We start from the raw sequence: 22,919 nt of genomic DNA on the forward strand, positions 1-22,919 counted from the left end.
AAAGCATATTTGACATGACACAAAGGCAGACTAGTGTTGGAGGAGAAAAATCTGGATATAACACCATTAAGATTATTGCACTGTAATGCCAAGTATTATAGCTTAATGCAGGACTGAAAACCGAATTATTCTTTTCCATAGGGTTCCTCTGTAGCCCTTGCTGAACCCTTTTAATTTCCACTCCTTATGAGACCCTCCTTCTGCATCAACCAGAAGTTGTAAGGCCAGAGGGGTGTCTGTCTAAGAAGCAGTGCTCCACTCTTTCCATTAAACAGAGCTAAGCCATAGGGGGGCAGGTGGAGGGTCTCAGACAGTGACGGACAACAAAATAAAGGGAGACAGAAATACTGAGAGGAAGACTTTCAGTCAATCAGGAACAAGGATTTTTAACAGCTTGGTCCTCAAATATTACACAACATACTTTTAAAAAGGCAGAGGAGGTCACACTAACAAAAAGGACATATTGGTTGTGGTTGCCCCTTAAAGGCCATCTTGAAGACAATGCATTGTTCCCTTTTAAGTGTAAATAGATCTACTTATATTGTTAGAAGTACTTTAAAATTTGAGATAGACATCCAGATCGCACTGTTAGCAGATGCTTATTCTACTGAATACAACTGCAAAACAAATAAAATCAACTCTTGGCTTTTGTTTTAATAAAGATAAGAGACTAACAACAAAACCATATTTTCCAAACAGGTAAATATTTTCTGCTCAAAAGACAATGAAAACTTCTTTATACTCTGCTCTTTTAAGCCCAGAAAATTGTATTGCATAACAGGAGTTGAGAAGATTAAGTGATTTTCTTATTTCTCTTAGTTGCCCTTTATGCGTTTTTAAGATCATTATACAAATAGGAGCTGCCACCCCCTGACTACCCATTCTCCACAAGACATGAACTCTGAATTGGAACAGAGTGCAGTGCAGAAATTACTCTGGAAAAGAAATAACTATATCTTTTTGACAGGTCACTGAGGAAGTCCATAAAACACTCCAGCTTCCAGTGAGGTTCTTCCACTGATGCTATCCATAGTTTACTATCCTGTACATGACCCTCATCCTCCTGGGTCTCAGTACTCACTGATTTCCCATCTTCCTTTTGGGAGTACAAAGCTATATGGGATAGCTGTTTGCAGGGAAAGTCAAGCCAGCCTAGGAGAAACACAGACTGAACCAACATCTTCCCCATTTCCAGGACTAATATATTTTTCAGAAGGTTTGAATATTTCCACTTAAAAATTTCTTTTGACCATTCAAATACAGCAAACGTTTGGATTTTTGGCAGTCAATGGGTATAGGCTACTTCTCAGTGTAAATGTTAACACTGTATTTTTTTACAGTCGTCATTTTGTAGTTTAATGTCATACTGGTACTATCCTAAAAGCACGACACAACTGTAAATATCAGGAGCATATTTAATCTCTCTACTCCTTTCCCTGTACAAGACAGGAACCCTGGAGATTCTCAGTTAGGGGTAGTGAGGGATATAAACTAGGGGAAGACTTGTGAAAACAGTAAAGTGACTAGATTAACCATCCTTTTTATTTCATGTATAATCATAAGCATTGCAGAGAGGGAATAAGATTTATTCTTCTTAAGAGAAGAGGAGGCTGTAACATCCTGTGGGTAGCAGAATGGTTTCCCATAATCCACCCAGAGAATGACTCAAAAATAAAAATGAAAGCTACCCTAATAATGGAACCTGTGGATGGGTAAAGGGAGTGTACTGGTAGGGAAAATGCCCCAAAACCACTGACTTTGAAAAGACATTTAATTTTAGCAAGTAACTAATAACTGATAGGAAGGAAACTAGTGAAGGTCAGCAAGCAGCCTAGGATTAGTCAGTGACCATTGTGCTTGTGTTACAAAGGCAAAATAATTAGCTTCACCTTGACCCATAACTTTGTCAAGTAAAGACAGAAATAACAGCATTGGATTTGGTATCTGACATGACGACACAAGGCTTCCAGGTCTGGAGCTCCATGCTTTTCCATGACCCTTGCAAGCTCTAGTCAGGTCTCATGCATGAGGTGCTAGATAAGCTTGACTTATGGCAGAGCAACTTTACCAGCAAGTGAATGCACCTCTGACCCACAAGTGTGATGGTGTCAAAACCCATAGAAAAGGAGCAGGAAAAGCCTCCTGGACAAGGAACAGCAACATGAGGAGGCAGGGACAAAGAACCTGTGATCAGCTGTCCAACAGTGACATCTGATACTTCCGCAAAATAATCGTCGGGCAGTGATGGTGAAATGCAGTACCAATGACACATTGCCCCTCTCCATGGTGTTATACATCTGCTCTCGTACTCAGTAAGTTGCATGTGACAACACTCAAACCTGGTCTACATGGAAGAACAGAGCAATGAAATGTCAGTGGACTTCCATCTCTGGCAGAATCCCCTTTACAGCATAGAAACCTACCTGAAGCACAGCACATGGTTTTGATAGGTTTAGAATAATTTATTTATGCACAGCTATTGGTTGGCTCGTTAACTCAGCATGAGGGAGAAGGCTGGGCTTTAAGCTGATGAGCCTTGAGAGTAATGGCAAAGGTTTTGAATTTCTGAGAAGGAACTCAGTCTGAAGAAGACTTTGCAGACCTGAAGGGAGTGCTGCATCTCACAGTGCTAAACAAAAGAACACTTGCAATCTGCTGCACATACTACATGGAGGATTGTTTTGAATGCTTAAATTTTAACAGCTGGTAGATGGTATGGTTTACACATTCCCACAAACACACTGGCTTGTTCATCTTTTTGCACCTTAGATATGTGAAACTTAGATGCATGTTTGAGCTGTTTGCCAGGATTACGAATATATTCCAAGAGCAAAAGATATGCCTCCGAAGAGCAATTCCTTCCTATTTATATAGCTATCAAAGGGAAAGAAGATAGGTTTAGCCCAGACACAAATTTAGATTTCCAAAGGTATGTAAGGGGGCTACACTAGGAGTTTGGTGTTCCCTACATACAAATCAAAAGTGATTTGAGCTGCTTCTGTGAAATCTGTAAGTTACTCAGATATGGTACAATTGCCTTCAAATTATGTTTGATGAACAAGGAGTATGGACTAGGTTAAATAGTTACACATCTCATAAAAATTAATCTAGATACACTAAAAAATGCCCCAAACATAATTCCTCTTTTGTTAACAGTTTTCATTGATAAAGGTCTATCCTTACGCATTCAGAATGCCTGCACAGTGCAACTACCACCTGTCAGCTCATGTAGTCGCATAATGGTTTTAGACAACATTTGTCAGAAAATCAAACACAAGCCAGCTCCAGTTTATCTTCAGAGCGAGCTATTAAGAGTTCTTTGAAATACTGTTACAGGCTTCACAATGATAGCAGCTAGAAACGGAAATAACACATTTCATTAAGGAGTCTTTAACAACTCCCCAAATGTAGTCTATTCCATTTTTTTTACCCAACTGCACAAAAGGCAGCTGAATCATCCTAAGGATCTCATGTTGCAAGTTCTGAAAGCATAAGTTGTGCACAGGCACCTAAGCTACAGGAATTGTAGCCCACACAGCGATTAGCATGAGATAAATTAATCTGTGTCCTCAGCAGGCTGTCACAGAATCTTAAAAATGAGAGAAGCAAAGTTAAAGTATTGATAATGAATGACCTGCTCAGTCCCCCTCTATGTTCAATAGGTACAGTCAAAAGGATTGCACTCTTAATGTACTGTTATTTGACTAGCACGTGCTATTTTACCATGATGTTTTTACCACACATTCTGTTGTTGCCATCTATATTCACTGTTAGATTGCTGAAGTCAGTGATAGTGATAGTCAGTCAGTGATTTATTTTCCCATGAATAAATTAATTCCTGTTGTACTGTACCTAATATTATCATGGACATGAATTATGAAAATTACTTGTACTGAAACTAATATTATCACAGACTAATACTATCAAGACTACTTCAAGGACTGCAGAAAATTAATGTAATGAGTGAACAGGCATGAGGTACTTTCATTTAAAAAATCAAGTCACTGTCCAGGGATTTGTTTAATCATTTGTCCTTATACTTGCTTAATTCTTCTCAGAGCAGGGAAAAGTGTTCAAAATCTAAAGGTGCCCAGATCCAAACCATCTCATTGTCATGGTCAAAATGATCTGCATGCAGTCATGTTGCATTGCAAAATAAACCCTGGGGAAGAATGACAAAGAAAATGCTGGCAGGCCCACTACAGTAATACTCAAGTAAAGGGAAAGAGAGGGGCAATTTCTACAGATGTGTGTGCTCTTTTAGTGTGAAAGCAACTGGTGATTTACAGTGCCAATGCCTCCCACAGACACCTCGGACACATGTCAACAGCACAGATGCATTTTGCCTAAGGTAATGTGCAGTCCTGAGTTAGCTGAGATTATGAACTAGTGGAATTCTTTAACTAGCAAAAACATAACTTGCAAAATCCCCTTTTAATAACCGTTGCAAGAAACTGTGTAAAATTATCTACAGGATTTATTGAAGTGTTTAAGCACAACACAGAGTGATATCAAGTAATCTCTAAATGGTGAAGGTTTAGGGTTTGGTTCTAGATAAATGCATAGAAATCAGCAGAAAATGTAAAAACTATGCAGGCATGTATGTCTATGTTCAGTAACACACATAAACATTCACACATACATATGACCAATGAACATCTGTCTAATTCAGATGAAGTCAGCTGTCTGAATGTACATGAAAATGTGAAAACTCTTACAGATCCCTACTGCAAAATAAAAGTCTACAATTAAAACATGCATGTTAAAAACAAGTATTCCCAGCTAAATGAAATATATAATTTAGAAAGGCTTACTAATATTGAAAGTTTTCGTTATGTTTTTCAGTGTTTTTATCACATTTCTCTCTCCCCGTGTGTCTTACTAAGAAGACAGTTTTAAGAAAAGAAGTCTTGCTTAGTCCTTCCAAGCTTTTACAAAAGATAAAACCAAAGTTTTATTGGAGCTGGTGGAAGAAAGCCAGCATAGTGGAGAAATCTATATCAATTGGAACATTAGGATAAACTAAGTTGCTTGGAGTCGTTAACCTCCAAGTTAACTACTAAACTACTGTCAAGGACCAGTGTCTGTTTTCCTCCAAAGTTAGAACTGAGCTTTCATCCATCCTGAGTACAAAAAATACTGTTTGACTGCTTTGCTGCAACATTCAGCATCAAACTGAATGTTGCAAACTGTTAAACACTACTACAACCACAAACATAATAGCATTCAGTGTATACAAGAAACTTTAAGCAGATACTTACGGTAGCAGTGTTTCTCCAGGAGGCTGAGCACAAGATCATACTAGAATGAAAGGAATAATGTCACTGACCCAGTAAACTCTGGTTTAAAAGGCTGGCAGAGAAAGAAATCCAATGAGTGGTGTCGGTGACGTAGAGAAAGACGGGGGATGGGGGGTGGGGCTGGGGGGGAGATGAAATTCCAGTCTTTCTGGTCAGCTTTGCTGTAGTTTTCTCCGTACTAAAAAATCCACAATAAACACTCTTTTCTTGCAAGACTGCTCCTGACTGCAGAGTCCCAGAGTACAAACTCTTTTGGGCGCCATATGATATGGGCATTCTGAGATGCCTTGGAGCGTTTACACTCAACAGTGCTTCTGGCAGCCAGCCCCAGATCTTCCTTTCCCCTTCTGCTCGTAAAGTCTGTTGGGACTAAAAACTGAGCTCCTGTTAATAAGTTTTGCTCACTTTTTTCTCCCCATTTCTGCTAGTTTATTTCCTTCAACACACATGCATACATATATTTTTAGGTATTAAAATTTCATAGACAAAGAGATGACCTAAAATCTCTTCAGATCAATCAGTTTCCCCCCTAGGAGGGAAAGAGTCTTTACTGAAATACCGACATGATTAATTTCCTCCATAAGATAATAATGAAGCAGGTTTGATCTTATTTCAAGGTGACTGATGAAATTAAAATCAAGTGCATTAACAGCAAAGCATATTGCCTACTTATAAATGTGATACTTTTTATCACGTTTAATCACATTTAGTTCAAAATCCTGTTGCATGTTAAAGTATTCGAATTAACCTATATTCATTTAACTGACTAGTTGCAGTTGGAAGAAAGGAAAATCCAGGAGTATTCAATGTATTTTTTTTCCCATTCAGAACAGCAGGAAAGAGGAAGGATATAGGCCAAATCCCACCAGTTATTTAATACCTCATAGAATTCAAGATATCTCTCCAGCTTTCTGTCACGAGTTTCACACCAAATTTGCAGATTTAACTGGCTGGTGGGAGTCTAAGTAAAACTTGCTACTCCACAGCAGCTTGCTTGTGTATCCCGAGGAGTGAACTTGACAGCCCACATTTTCAGAGCACAAAGGCTGTGTTGCAGTCTCAATACAGGGTCAGAATTACCAGGAACAGATCACCCTACAGCTGTCTCAGCACAGGGACCAAAAGCGCTTTTGGACAAATAGATTTTCAGCCCAGCCATAGGTCATTGTTCCATACAGGTAGGAGAGGGATAGCTTGGGGAAAGCTACGGAGCCTCAGGTTCCCTGTGTAAACAGGGGCAAAATCTAGCACAACTGTTACTCTGTAGTGTGTTGCTTCCCCTTGCCCCTTCTTGAACAAGCAAGCTGGCTTTGACCCTCATGTGGGAACAAAACCTCATTATAAAAATGCAAAACTGAAGTCAACAGTATGAAAGAAAAGAACCAGCAGATGTTCCTATGGCATGACTTAAAGGCAAATGAAGAAAACGGATGACTGTTAAAAATTAAAATTAACTCAAATCTACACCATGTGTAATATGATACAATCTGGACTATATTTGCTTACATGAAAAAACAAACACTAGGCAAAAAAAAATTTCCTTGAGGTGCAATACTAGTATCAGAGTGCTATACTGTCCTGGGTTTCAGACCTGTAGTAATATTCATATTTTATCAAGTTTCAGAAAAACTTTAAATCAGTATTTATCTCCTCTGAGTCATGCAGATAGCTGTGGGTTAGCTTGTGTGTTTGCGTTTGTGCTTGCTGGAATGTAGCTTCTAGTTCACCATGATGAATGGCCTGTTGTATTGTACAGTGGCCTGGTTAGGATCATCAACATATCTGTACTTACAGGTTGATTTAAAAAGTGGCAGCTTATTTTAAAGTATAGTGTCTCTGACCCGTTAATCCTTAACATAATTTTAGAAGCTCTTTTCAAACCAGTTTGATTACTCCAGCAATGAACTTGGCATCTCATTTGTTATTGTACTCCTGAGTTTCAATTAATTTTTGCAGTCTGTCAAGGTCACATTATCTAAAGGATAGACTAAAATTACTGAACCTTTTCTTGAGAAATGCCAGAGCACTGAAGAGAAGACATGCCTTTTGTACACATACTCAGTCTTCTTATTTCACCATTTGTCCACACAGGAAAGAGAATAGTTCAGGTTCCTGTTAATGAAACTTAAGCAGGATACACATTCCTTCTTAATTAGTAGCTAAAATCATGCAGCATAGACAGTTGATATGAAGGTAATCAGTCAATTCTTTTCCGTAAGCTTTCTTTAACAAGGTATAGTCATAATCAGTCCCTTTCTTTCCAGGCTTTTATTTGGGAAAGAAAAAAAAAAGACTACCTGAGGCACAAAACAGGCAAGGACACACATACTCCCAGATCCACATGCACCCTGCATGCCCCACTCCCCATCTTTTTCATTTCGACTTGCATTGATGAGCAATGGCCTAAAGCATAGGTTGTCTGCCATCTGCACATTCAGACAACGCTCCTTCAAGGAGGATGAGGTTCTCAAAGTAACAAAAGACTCGTGCTCCTACCAAACCTGAAGGCTGTACATAGGAAGATCTGCTGAACTGTTGCAGGAAAAAGATGCAATTTTTTCCCAGGTACTTACTGCATGGCAGAAATTTTATTCTGTGAGTAACAGTACCTGGCTGCAGCAGTCCACTCTTCAGTTTCTAATGCAGGTTGAGGAGAACAGGTTGAAAGATTATGTTTAAAAGGGGGAGGATTAACTCTGCATTCTTCTTCTTCCCCAGCCTATATATATCATAGAATTATAGAAAGTCCTGAGTTGGATGGGACCCACAAGGATCATCAAGTCCAACTCTTGTCCCTGCACAGGACAACCCCAAATTCACACCATGTCTCCAAGGGTGTTGTCCAAGTGCTTCTTGAATAGCATCAGGCTTGGTGCCGTGACTGCCTCCCTGGGGAGCCTGTTCCAGTGCCTCACCACCCTCTGGGTGAAGAACCTTTTCCTAATACCCAACCTAAAGCTCCCCTGGCATATCTTCCTGCCATTCCCACCGGTCCTATCATTGGACCTCTGTCAATAAGGGTTCACTGTTCTCCTGGCTACTGCAAATGTGGGAAGGCCCCTGAATGCACTAAGTTATGTTCTTCTGAAACAGAAAAATGCAAGATCAGAAATGCAAGATTGGACAGTGAACAAGAAAATAAGGGTAGATATGTTAACAGAGAGCTGCTCCTGCAAGGGGCTGTCAATCTGCTAGGCTTGCATGAAGACTTCCCTAGTGGTTCCCACAATCAAATTCATAAGAACATGATAATTGTGTTCATACCATCAAAAAAACCAGCACACTTCCTATAGAAGAAACAAGGATAATCTGGGACTACTGTATGCTTGTGGCTGGAGTCACTGGCTATGACTTCTTTGCAGTGCTGTGCACTACCAGGACAACTAGCAGGGTAATGCCACTGCTCCAGCCTGTAATCTTCATCCACAATAACCCAGAGTTCACAAGCAAGAAGCTAATAATGACATTCACAACTAAATAGTCTACTGGTTATTTCCCCAGTTTATCCAAAAGTATTTCCTGTACCATCACCAAGCAAGTACTAGTCAAGATATTCCTTCAGTTCTATCATAGGAGACAGAGGATCTGTTGGTTATCAGGTATGACTAAGAAAGAAATATGCTTGATTTTCATGGTGCAAAGGAATTAATGTGTATAACAACAGAGGAGATAGTCCTTACTGCAAGGAGTACATCCACTTCCTCTTCCACTTCTGAGGCACTGAAAAGCCTCACAAAAGACCAAGACACCAGAAAAAGCTTCTTTGCTTGATTAAACCGTCACTCACCCACAGTCACCAAGCAGCAGTGATGCTCTGGAAAGGTTGTTGCAGTAGCAAATAGAATAGAGATGCCTACAAAGAGACATCACAGCGTGGGTCCTACATACCCTCATAGTTTGGTACATAGCCCTGAGTGGCTTGGTGACTTTCATGATGGTTTGTGGCTTCGAAATCAGGAGATTTGGATTCAGATGACACTAACCCCCTCACAAGCATGGGCATGTGACAAAGCAGCCCTTGAGATTTGGTAGTACAGTTCCGTGAGTGAAGAGCATCGGTTTTGGCTGCATTCCACAAAACATTCATGTCCTTCAGAAAGAAGACGACTGAAAATTACATTTTATCAAAGCCACAGAGTTCTGTGTGACATAGGTTTAACTCTCCCTGTAATCAACAATAAGAATGTCAAGTGGCATGTCAAACAGTGTGGCAAAGGTTTCTCTATGCTAATGAGTCCAAAATGATATGGCATCACACTGTTGATGTTTCTTCCCTGATAAGTATCAGAAAACATTCATTTCAAAGGACCATTGTCATAGAAACTTGCCAGCATTTTAAAGAACCTCTCAGAGGCCTAACCTTTAGGGAAATGTTTTCAGCTCCAGTGACAAACAATTGACCTCTTAATTAACGAAGCATGATATTGCTGTGTTGTCTGAAATAAGAAGCTGTGACCTAAAGGGAGTTTTAACCTGCATACACTTCCACTAAAGTGATAGAAAGGCAAGCTGTTAATCTTCAAGGAATGAGGGACATTACCCAGATCCATTCCACTGACAACAGCCACTCACTGAATACAAGAAAGACTGTGTTTACCCTACTGCAAGGCCTCAAACTAGCAGAAAAATTACTGTTTACTTCAGATTGCATTTCGAGGTTTAGTTTGGGTTAAGTTGCAGGGAGAACCTCTCTGCAAGCACAGCTGCCCTTCAGATTTGAACAGGTAAAGAACATGGCAGAGACATGCCTCCATGTCAAAATGTTTGCCTGATTGAGCATAACATCTAAAGTTAGAAAATCTGGATACTGGTTTCGGGTCAAAAGCTTTAGTCCAGCTTCCTGGAAAGCATTTCATGTCTCAGTTTTCCTATTAAATGAATACTCCACTCACCTCAGTCATGTTAAATGACCTGATCCATTGATGCTGAAGTTGTATCAAAGTTATCTGAATGCATGATTACTCTTAAGAAGTCAAGATTATTAAACACTGAGATTCTCAACTGGAATATATTACAGAGAATAACAAAGCTATTTATTTCACATATAATGGAAAATGGTTGGTTTATGTTTAGTAAGATTCCTCACTAAAATAGTCTTTTGATTATAATAGTGTAGTCTTTCGGCAAAGAACAATGGAAAAAAAGAGAGCCAAGGTGCTATTTTTCCTATATTACAACAAATAAAAGGTGTTTTGTTAATAAATCTGGGAATCTAGATGAATCATTCTTTGGGTAAAGTCAGCAATTCTACAAAATTTGACTCATACCTGCAAAGCATTCCTCTCCCAAACTGTCTGTAGCTGGGTCCTTAACATTTGAGATTATTACAGGAAACCTGGTACAGTGCAAAACTCATCTTTACAGTAAACCCTATGTTATCAAATGAGACATCACTTGCTTTTGCAGAGTTTCTTGCAGAATTATAAAATAAACTAAACATCCTTGCACAAGTAACATTTGTCCTCATTTTGTGCAGATAAGTTCATTAGGAGCTCTTCCCATATTTGTTTAAAATCACAGGAATCACAGAATCGTTTGGACTGGAAGGGACTTTCAAAGATCATCTAGTCCAACCCAATATTTACTGCAGTAATGTAAATGCACATCAAAAGTCTTAAGCCCCACAGACAGTCACCGTAATAGCGTCTTCCACAGGCTATATCCCCATTTTCAAATCTACAACAATGCAAATTTGAAAACATTGCTGCATAGTTCCCTTTGCTTCTCCGTAAGAAAAATGGAGCACAGCTCTATAATGGTGCCCTGCAGGCAAGAGGGCTGGGAATTGTGTTTACACATTAGGTATTTGGATACAATAAGAAAGGGTATGAGGAATAAAAATCAAGTGCAAGCTGAATCCGTAGTCAGTAATTGACGTAATTTTAAAAAATCTTCTCTGTTTTCAGTAATTTCAACTCAATATATGCACTATGTGTGAAAAAAAGTTGTCCGATATTTGATTTAAAAGCAAACAAAGCATTGTGTCACAGTTGATAAATAAAAGAAATAACTATTAATTGAACCTCTTGTAATGAAACTAAAATAATCCACTTCAGGGTTGGATACAGGTCCATGGAGTAAAGCCATGTATTAAAATGCAACAGGTGTTAACATTATAGTATTTATTAATCTCATACAACTTTTAAAGAAATTACTCTAATGCATTAATGTCTTACTGGAGCACAGCTGTCAGGATATCAAATGCACTGTCACTGCCAGCTGCTTCATTGGAAAACAGATGCAGAATATGTGTAATAACAAAGCCCTTGATCACAAAGACATTCAAGTTTTTGACCACAGAAGAAGCACTAAACATACAGTTAAGAATGGCATTCTGGAAAATCAAACAAATAAAAGGTCCTACAACAAGGCAGCGCAACAACATTTGCTTTGTGTCAGGCAGATCCAAAAATCAGAATGTTGTCTGAAATGGATATTTGAGGCAAAGGTGAGTAGCATTTTCAGTAAAATGAGCAGCTTCATCGAAAAATCCATACTTAATGCTATTCGCCTTATTTTTACACAAAATTCTTCACATCTTGGGCTAGACCCTCAATTATTGCAGAGAAACAGTGAATGGACCTCTTTAAGGGTTTCAGCCCCTGCAGTCGTTGGACTGAGTACACCTAGAGCACATCACCACCTCTAAGGTTTCTTCATATTATACAGCTCTAAGGGTCAGCATACACACTGCAAATCATAAAAACACCTCTTCATAGTCATGGCTTTCTTTTCGGAGATGTGAGCAGGACTAGACACAGCTAGCTGCACAGCAGCAGAGTCCTCTCTTCATGCCCTGTAGGCAGCCTCACTGCAGGGTGCATAGCCACAGGTGTCATGGGACCATCAGAGGTGGCTTGTCCCTCATTGGATCAGGATAGTAGAGATACCTAACAACGTGGTGGGAAGAGAAACTCGGGCTACTACTGTTCTTGCAGAGCATCCTCTGCAGCGTTTAAAGGTATGTTTGTGTGTTTAAGTTTCACCACAGAATTTCTATTCTAGAAATTGTAGTTATGAATACTTGTACTCGTGTTTCCAGTATCTATAACAGTATCAATTCTTCCCATTTCCCTTCCAGGCTGCTGCTGTATGCTGCTTATCTAGGGTAAAAATATAGAAGTTGGGTTTTTCAAAACTTCAGGTAGCATAGAATGAAATGGTTGGCAGCAGCCAAGATGACCATCAGCCTTTCTAACTTTTGAGCGTGGGGACAGTCTGGTCTGTCACACAGGTGTCACACATAAGGCCCAGGATGAACCCTTTTCCATCCCTACCTGAGACAACCAATATGCTCACAGGGGGCAAAGACAGGTCTTAAGCACCACAAAAGCCCCCAGACCACATAGCACTGTGTGGTCTGTAGATGGGGAATAGTTCTCATAGTTAAATGTCTATCCAATTTACTACAAACCAAAAGCTTTTAGGAATATTACTTCATTGCCATTAAAATAATATCAATGCACTCAGAAAAGGTTCCTTACTTGTTTTAACTGAGATCAATCAAAGTGAACTTAATAAGGCTCTGAACATTTTTATCCAGAGTCTTTGAAAACTGAGCTTTTTGTGGGGCAAGGCCTTTATTTTGTCTTACACGCATTTAGACCACAACTGGATTTTCATCTGTTAAAGCTTCTAAAGTTTCACCCACTTTCCTTGTTAGGCTTACAGTACCAGTGACTATGAAAGACCTGAAAAAAAAAAAAGTTTTCCCAACAATATAATCTATTTTATTTCCATTTCTGCAGGAAGTTGCAAGTTCTGCAAAGGCAGAATGCTTCCTGGAAGCATAATCAGGTAGGACTAATACAACTCCTGACCTCATACAGTAGCTCCAGTAAACCTATACATTTTAGTATACTGAAATCATCATGTGCTTATCCTTGCCTGTGCTACACACAGCATTCAGACTGAAACCTGAGAAAGCTAACCCTCATAAAGAATTTCCCTTCCCTCAGAGGTCTACATTTTTACTCACAGCAACACTTTAATTTCTGTGACAACATATTCTGAAACCATTGCAATCCCTAACTGTTTGGAAGGTATGCTGAAGTCTTTAAGCACATGGTGGTGCTTTAATCTGCTACAATCCTCTAAAAAGATTATTTTCTGAAGAATTTTCATATCTTGGCATTCGGCCAAGGTATTATTAAGATGACAGTTTAATTAGAAGAAATTGAAGGAGCCTTCTGAGATATAGGAAGAAAAGAAACTCCACTTATATGCCCTAGAGAGGGCTTGGGGAACTCTAGGAAGGTGTGTTATTTTAATAACAACAGTGCCAGATCTGGTGCTTGCTTGCAAGGAATGAAATTATCAACTGCAAAAGTGAAGCTCAGACTTCTCTAGAAAATTGTCACTTCACATGCAGGTATTCCTCTGATCTTTGTACTTTAACACCAAAGCCCAGTTGTGGCCCATGCAGTATCCACTGTTGTCTGGGCAGATACAGACCTGAGGATGGGAAGTATGCAGGAAGGTAGGAGAGATTGGGCAACCTGGGACGTTTGAAAGATAAAGCCAAAAAGAAGAGCAGAGGAGTACAGAACAAAGGCTACATTAGAAAAAAAGATCCTGAAACCCAAGCACCGGTTATGGCCTACAGATCCATCTCATACAGCCAAAGGCACACCTTTAGTTTTGTATTCTTACTGAATAACTTGCCAGTGTTAAGCTCTGATCTGTTGAGGACAAAGAAACACTTCCCTAGTGTGACACAGATGTACAGACAGATAAAACCCAGCAAGAATTTGATAAGAAATAATGCAAGTAATGCAATTAACTCAGGTCAGTGGAAGCAAGGAATGATTTTTCCTTCTTTTTTGATTTTTTAGAGATGACAGTAGATAATACAAGGAGAAGGAGAAAGTTGTCAAGCAAGAACTTCTGAATGCCTGAGAAAGGGTCTTGAATAAGTGTTTTGAGTTGTATTAACTTCATGATCTTCCACCTCTAGAAAAGGAAATTGTAAAACACATACCACAAAACACCTATACAAGTTACCAAGAGCAGAGATTTATCTAAAAATGTAGCATACAGTCACATCTGTAGCTGGTAGCATTTTTCTTATTTTAATAAACCCAATTCTTCCTTCTTTTCCTTTTCCATTGCTTTTTTTCAGGTCTTTGTTTTTCCAAGCCTTTAAATAAACAGCTTCACTTAAGTTTCTCCCAGAAGTGCGCAGGTTTTATTCTCAGCATCTGTTTCTTACTTAAGCCACTCCTGGATTTTTACTGTGTAAACTGGTTAGCTAATATATTGGTTTCTTAAACCTCTGTGCTAAAATTTGGATGCTTAGATGCTTTCTCCTTGAATTGGATCAACATCTACTGCTAGTTCTGGTTTCTTGTTTAGTTCTTTTTCAAAATTCCAACTAGACAAGGTGTCAAAAGTCATTCCGTTTTCTTCCTGCACTGGCAAGAGGGTGAGGCCAGTAAAAAATAATAATTAAAAAAAAATTAAAATAAATAAATCAACTTTGTTTAAAACCTGTTGCAGCTGAGGTTCTTTACAGAGTACCAGTGAATGATAATGTGAGGTGTCATTTCACTTGAAAGTTTGTCCAAACCAAATTTGAAAATAGCCAGACTAGGTCTGGCTGAAAAAGCACAAAGGAAGTGTCTCAAGGACTGCAGTGTATTGGCCAGAAGCAGTGGTGTTTACAGAGAGGGCTGGGTGTTGTGGAAGCACATAAAATCAGCAAAGTGTGACACAGAAAATTCTCCCATTTTTCTGACTTTCCCTTCCCAAAGGTCAAGGGTTAGATTCAAATAGCGAGAGCACTAAATCACAGAAATTGAGCCAGCTGTGATATTTTGAGGCCACCAGCAAAGCTCATGTAATCATAAAACCATAGAATGTTTTGGTTTGGAAGGGACCTTTAAACATCATCTAGCCCAAACCCCCTGTCATGGGCAAGGACATCTTTTACTAAATCAAGTTGCTCAAAGTCTCATTCAACCTCATCTTGGTATGGATTTCACAGGATGGGTGGGGGGCACATCTCAAGTGTTGGAATTAGACTGAAATATCCAATTACTTTATTCATCCATCCATACAGACAGAAAAAAGAGGAAGCATCTCCCCCAGAGTCTGGGCAGGTGATTAGAGACTTACTCAGCCTTAACAGTGGTAGTGTGCAGGGACACAACTATTAAAGTAAAGGGTGTATGCACCTGAATTTGAATTGCCCATCTCAGTCCCTCACAGCTTTTGCAAATGGCATATTCCAGACTGAATTCAGAGTCAAACAATAATCTCAAAAAAATAACCTACCTAAAGATGAAAGCTGTTCAATGTTTTGGAAGCATCTGTGTCCACAAGCCCAAAGGAAGCTTCACCTGCAGGGCACCACCGCACTGAGCAACCACTCCCTGGCTGGTGCTGAATCAGCTCACTTGGCACCCACTGATGTGCACCCCCACCAGCATGGAGCGTTGCCCTGGAGGATATACCCTGCTTTAAGTAGAAATAATGAGCTGAGGCATTACACTAACACTCACTGAGACCTGCAATGGCATCCATCCCTGCCCTGAAGCAGGGTCAGTGGAGGAGGTGGCCTCAGTGCTCCTCAGCAACTTCAGCACAAGAACCACTATAGTCACCAGGCTATTTTCCAGATGCAGCCAAAACAGCTGAGGGTTTAGAACTGAAAAACAGCATGAATTGAGCTTTTATTCAAAGCAGGCAGCTCTACTTTAATCCACAAACACAGGGCTTTGATCTGACACGATTAAAATCTTTACCAAAAAAATTGAATTGTGAGCATAAAGAGTTTTCCAATGGTTGATCGTTTGTTCATTTCCAGAAAGATGCTCTTTTGCCATTCAGACTAAAGACAGTGCCCAGTAAGATGAAGTTCTGCAAAATTGAACTTTTTGTAGGTTTTGAGGAGAGACAATCCCTTCCTCTGCAGACATTAGTATTAACAACCCTTCCTTCTTGGCAGTTTAGCCTGTCAACACTCATAGCAACATTATTGGCTATTTAAGGAGACTTCAAAAACTGAAAACCACATTTTGTTAAATACCCTTGTGATAAAAAAAAAGAAATATTGCAAAGGTGTAAGCTGCACTTGAAGTTGTTTGGGAAGAGCAGAAATTTAAATGTGCATCATAGGATCACCATCATAACATGTACCAAACTCCTTTTCACTAATGTTCAAAGTTTGAACCAGTACAAGCCAAATGCCTCACCAGTGGAATTTACTGAACTATTCAGTCTTGCAGCCAGTAACTTTATTAAAACCAACCAATGCAAACAACAACAAAAATCCTATTAAGAGCCTAACCAATAAGTGTAGTTTGATCCTTTTAAATCATAGACTCAGGTCACATATGTAATTATACAGAATGGAATGAAACAGGCAGTATCAAAGACCTTTTACCTGTGGTGACGGATACAATCTTGGCTCATGGTCTTTATAACATACTGAATTTCACTACTTCGAGGTTCTTGTGTCTGCTAATTGCTCTTTCATCCTAAGAAAAGGTTGAAGTAAATGAGATTGGAAGCATAATCATAGAGAGGTTTGCCCCCCCTTTTTTTTAAAAAAAAAAACCCTTTTCTCTGTTTTTCCATGCATGCAAGATGAGAAATTTGAGCATGGCTGCTGTGTTGGGGAAGGGGGGAGATATTTCATAAGTGAGGATATTCTCCAGTGAGAGCCATTTAAATGGGAACCAAGGTTACAGGAAAAGCCATCCAAATGTTGCTCAAGCATCCTTCCCTTACTGAGTGTTTAGACCAAATGCATGCACCCACAGTGTATGTCCCCCCACCATCAGCTTCAGAGCGAAGAAGCACTGTAGGGTCCTACAGTTGGAAGACACTTTGTGTACTGTGTATATCCTGGGAAAGGCCAGATCATGGCTGCTAGGGCAGCACTTGGGTCATGCAAACCAGCACCAGACACATATACTCTCCCTACATGTCCTGAACTGGCCCCAGATCATGTGGCCATACAACACCACAGTGGAAGACCCTGGACCTTGACTTGGGTGCACCCATTTGGGCACAAAAGGAGCTGAAACCTGGTGGTAAATACGAACGTAGTAGGAGCTGGATGGGTCCTTGGGGAGCTCAAGGCTGAGGAGCAGGCTGCCAGCAAGAATGTCAGCCTTAGCAGATCTGGCCCCTGTGAACATCTGCAAACAGCACTCCCTCCTCAGGCACAACCTGGGCTGGTCTGGCTTCCCAGTATGAGAGGTCTCCTGTGAATGGGTAGGACTGACTGGGGCAGGGGTGGAGGATGAGGAAACAGCTGGCAGTGTGTGTTTCTTTCCTTTCAGCAAGCCTGCTCCCTTCATTTACAACCCTGCCATAGCACTTTTACAGAGAATTAAGGTGTCAGCTAACCTCATCCTTCAAAGTCTTAGCTCAAACATGCAAGCAAGCATATGGCATTTTGCTTGTGGCTGAAGAAGGCAATGACTTACATATGCTGGTAGCTTACTTACATATCTGATCTGAGAAAAAAATGTAAAACTGTGTGGCACTTAGAACAAAAAAAAGTATTGGAGGGAGAGGAAGTTCATTAGTACACATGAGGTAAACAAATTTGTACTTTAGCAAATTGGGGGGGGGGGTGTGTGTGTTGGTATTCTTAAGAAAAATGGATCCTTCACACCCTTGATCTACTGTATCTCCCTAACATAGCTGACTTCCCCCCCAAAAGGAGGCTTGCAGAAGCAGAGAACTCCTTAGTAAAACTTTTCTAGCCTCCAGGCAAGTACAGTGAATTACGTCTGTAAGCCTTACCTAAAGTTTAAGGGCAAGTTCTTACCAGACCTTAGCATTCAGTATAAACTAAATGTTGACTTTAGTATTCCGTATAAGCTCAATTCAATAACAGCCAGAAAATCCTTCTCACTTCTCCCACCTGCCTTTTGCTTTTTTCTCCAGCACTATGGAGGATACTGACCAACAAGACACCAGATAAAATATATTGTCTGAGTAAAAACACTACTTTTTTGGTCTCTAATACTGTGCCTTTATTTCCAAAGCTGACCTGGGTTACATGCAGGACAGTTGAGACACTTAACAGGAATGTTATAAAGAGGGATGCAGGCAGGCCACAAACCCACAGAGTTTTCATCATGTTTGGGGTGGAAGTCCACCTCCACTAAAGCCAGCAGGAGCTGTGACAATGACATTAGCGGATTTACCCTTTAGGATCAGGCTTTAGCCCTTAGGATTCACAGATTTTGATTGAATACAGAGGAAACAAACATATCAAATTATTAAAGACCCTTTAGATTAACCACTCTTTTTAAAAAATCTTTGTACAAACCAACAGCCTCAGCCAAACACATTTTAGACGTCTATTTCCGGAGTTTTTATTGTAAGTAGTCCAAACTAATTATACCAATAACAGAAAGTTATTGTGTTTCAAGCAAAAAGGGGAGGCGGGGAGGTGGAAGGTCTCACTGAATTTATAATAAATAATTTAAAAATCTTAACTGAAACTAATGTCCTGTTTCTTCTGTATTAGTGTGTTCAGCCCACATTTTCTCATTCCCAGTTGACATACAAGTCACAGATGTAATCCTCTGGAGTCTCATTTCTACCAATTGCAAACCCATGTCCTGACTATTTTTAGCACCTTCCTCTTTGCAGGAGTCTCACACAGTGTATCCACCTCAGTCTTGTCAATACCAGACAGGGCAATGAAACTCTCACATATGGCAATTTGCAGTCCTGTATTTGGATGTCATCATGAGATACTCTGATTTGCAGAGGTGCTGAGCATCTGGCATCTCCAAACTGCTGGTGCCAGGTGTTAAGGGTTTCAAGTGGCAATATCACACCAACAGAGGCCTGACAGCAAGACCAGTCAGTATTCTCATAGTCTGTACATTTCAAAGCATTTACTGGCAATATACATTAAAACTAAAATGTTTCTGCTTAGAAAACTTCAGTTACCTTCATTTTAAACACTAGTCAAACAACTGCCTATCCTGCAGGGCAAGTGACCAACCCATAGTCTTGCAAGGAATTAACATTGTCTAGGTGGATCTTTGCACTTCACATGGAGCCTCACTGAAATAAAGTTAACCCATTCAGAGTTTATCATGGGATCCAAGCCTTTTCATTTACTGGCAATTCAATAGAAATATTATTAGCAGTACCTTGTTTTGCAAGCAAAGCAGAAATCCTGCCAGGGCCACAAACCCTGCCAAATGGATTATTAATTGCATTAAAAAAATCAGGTGCAACTGCATAATACCGTCCAACAGAAATGCCTTTCACTTTGTGCTGCATGTTGAGGGATGCCCCTGTGCTACCTAGCATTTAGCCAGGATCCAGCAACACAACAGTGTTTCCACTGCTCTCTCATTTTGCTAAGCTGAGCTCAGGCAGGCAAGAGCTAGAAACCAGACAGCTCATCCCTTTCTGAGTCTGTTTCACGACAGATGGTTACAATCAGCTTTTACTGGTAACAACAAATGAACAGTGGTGTTTAAATTCTTAGCATCCTCTAGATAACATCTAATGTAAACAGAAGTAAATTGCATATAAGAAATGTCTTTAAATGTATTTAAAGGGACCACCTCTACTTTAGCATTCCCCTCTGAAACTGAGAGCATGAATTCTCAAATATCCACAGTTCAAGGGGCCCCAAGTTTGCATCTTGCTGGATTAACCAAACCAGTTCTTGCTAAAAGCACTGCACATACTGGAGATGACAGGATGTGGAGCATGTATGTCACCCTCCAAAAACAAAGTGACTGCCAGAGTAACTATTCATGCTGGCTTTGCACAATTTATTTTGATTTTATAATGAGAACAATCTCTTTTCACTCCCTGTAGCAAATATATTGATAAGATTAGGAAGCTTGTGTTAACAATCCAGATGACTAATTAGTATGCCATTCTCAGCCTTTCTAAAACCAGATACTAGTATACTGAACAGTGTATTTCTGAAAGACTGGGGGGAGGTAAGAGGAGCAGAACAGGAAAGTTCCCTAAAAAACGGCTAATAACTGCAAGTGTCAACAGAATTGACACCCATTGCATCATTTACAGTTTAATGGCAAAAGGAATTAATTGTTTAGGAAATTAAACTTACTACTTATTGCAAAGAAACACTTGTTGGGTTTTGGAGGGTTTTTTTGCTAATGCTGCTTCATAACCCTTTGCTGGTTACACTGCTGAAACATTTGCTTACTTTGGAAGAAATTTACCCCTTCGCCATGAGAATAGTATTTCCCATAATTGTCATTTAGCACAGGGAGCTCAGAGGTCAGAATATTTTTTTTGTAGGAATGCCAAAGTAGGATTTTGTTTGTTAACTTGCAGTCTTAATTTACCTGCTTCTTCATTCTCATCCTTCTATTCCTATTTCCCTTAGGGTATGTGAAAAAAAAAAAAAAGAAAAAGAATAGTAAGTTCAAATTTTGGGATTTTAGTTAAAGAATTCTGCAAAGATGCAAGTGTAAGGGTGAGACAACAGAAACTGGGAATGAAAGAGGTCTACTGCAGCAGGAAGTCTTTTCATCTTTGATCAGAACATCAGATCTTGGCTGCTACAAATTACTTTAAGGTATACAGGGAACTGGCAAAATTATTTTCTCACTAGAGTCAAGAAACTGAAAACCCAGGAAAAAAGATGTTAAAAACAGGCTTTTGGGAAATTTTTGGTGCTTTTTTCAGCTTTTTTTTTTTGACTTTTTATTTCAACTTTTTTTAAGCTTTGCTAACAGCTTTTTATCCCGATTTGTAATAATGGTTTGGCTAATACCTTGAAATGTCTTCCTGTCAGTCAAAGAATAATTGCTGACAACACACATGTGAGCCTTCCCCATGGCCAGGAAATCCTTCACCAAAACAAGCACAGAGCAGAGCAACTATTCCTGATGCTTCTTAGGAAAGAAAACAACCAAAGAGATTCTTCTTAAAAACGGAGAGGTAGGTTGAGAAGAAGAGGTCAGCTGTTTTTAAAAGACTGGAAAGCTGAAAAATAGGTTAAAAAGCTGATCTGAAAGCTCTTTTGTGGGTTATATTTCAGTACACCACAAATTAATGTGATAAAGATAAGTAATGTGATCAAAGCTTTTGTTTCCTATGCAAAACAATTAAATTAACTACAAACTGCAAATTAACAACTACAAAACAATTAAATTTTCTACTCAAATTTCACTGCATAAATTCCTTTCAGTGCATTGGTGTTCATGAACACATAAAAAATCACTTAAGATGTTTGTTTTGCAGCAAGAAGAATGTAGGTTGATGAAGTGACATGTTGATAACGCAGCATGATAAAGTAAACATGTTTATAGTCCTCTTTTGTGTTCCTGAGCAGTGGTTGGATCTCTCCACCCAATTCAGTACAGATGCATAGTATCCTCTTGAAGAAAAAGCACTTGTTAATAGGATATCCAGTTTAAGTTTCACATGGACTAATCATCCCAACCATATTCTGCCTTTAAAAAACATTCAGCAAAATACCTTCATGGCTTTGTCTCTTTTTTCAAAATCTCTAGTAGATTATTTTTTCCAGAATTGAAGGAGCCACCAGATTCCGTACATTATTTCTACTGCAGCCCTAGAATTTAGAGCAAAATAAAAGCAGGGGAACAAACCTAAATGTAGACAGAAATGCACATATATTTCACTTGCAGCAATGCTATTGCTCCTTGCATTCTTCTGAATCGGTTTCCTTGACCGTAACATTAAGTTCCTGTTGTTCAAAGAAAGTCCTCCCATTTTTTCAAATCACACCCAGTTGGTGTGATGGACATAGCTAGTCCACTCCAGGACTGTGGTCTCCACACATTGTCCTGGTTGTAATATCCACCTTTTGTGAGATGTCTTCTTAGAACTGAAGTCTAAATGTGTTACGTTACTTATCTTGCCAGAAGATCAAACGGAAAAGTCACATTATCTAGCCTGAGTTAATAAAAATACTCCATGTTTAGCACAGCCAGAGGCAGCTAGGTTTACACAAACTGCACTGAAACCTCCTCTCATCACAGGCAGCTGGTAGAGTATAATAACAGCGTGTCCCAATCTATTCTGAAATCACAGATAACCATAATAGCATGTCTCCTTTAGATCATATCTTAATACACTTTAATTGTTTTAGTGAAAACTAGAAGTTTTCTTAGGGTGACTGGACATTCAGGTTCCCAAAGCATCCAGCATATGAATTCCCTCTGTCATTTTTACCATGCTGTTCATTCACCATTTTCTTCAAAGGTAAATGCAAAGGCTTGCATTTGGTAACAGTGATATAGAAAGAGTGTTAGGACCTCTGGTGCAACTTGCAGCATACAGAGAGAGCATACATTAGGAGAGTTAAAAAAAAAAAAAAAACAAAAACAAACCACAACAAACTTTCCTGTGTTTCTTCTGACAGATGCTTAAGCCGCCAAGACATCCAGAAAATATACCAAATAACAGCTCCATTAATAATTTCCAGTGCATTGCAGTTTATTAATTAAAGTTTTGCCTGGACAAGCATTTAAGTGCTTCAAAAAAATTCCTTTTTCTGTAAGGCTTAATGCACAGAATAAACTTAAAATAAGGCCCAAAAGATACTAAACTAAGCCAAATTCTGTGCTCCCAGCTAGGCATTAAGCAGGCAGCATTACCTTGAGCTTTAATCCTACATTAATG

The 22,919-nt window shown here is 39.4% G+C and overlaps 1 protein-coding gene across 7 annotated transcripts in view; it reads right to left on the reverse strand.

Annotated features, from left to right (window-relative positions):
• The window catches only part of FREM1 (FRAS1 related extracellular matrix 1), a 75,110-nt gene extending 69,492 nt beyond the window's left edge, over nucleotides 1–5,618 (reverse strand). For 2 of the 7 annotated variants that reach the window (XM_009507440.2, XM_064438039.1), the window contains exon 1: nucleotides 5,262–5,360. The gene's annotated coding sequence lies outside the window, so the exon portion shown is untranslated. Of the gene's footprint in view, nucleotides 1–5,261 lie in introns of all 7 variants that reach the window. The other 5 variants (XR_010370531.1, XM_064438040.1, XM_064438041.1 and 2 more) reach the window with 5 other exon arrangements.
• Nucleotides 5,619–22,919: the final 17,301 nt, after the last annotated feature.

This window comes from Phalacrocorax carbo, chromosome Z (genome assembly GCF_963921805.1).
Source record: "Phalacrocorax carbo chromosome Z, bPhaCar2.1, whole genome shotgun sequence".
NCBI lineage: Eukaryota > Metazoa > Chordata > Aves > Suliformes > Phalacrocoracidae > Phalacrocorax > Phalacrocorax carbo.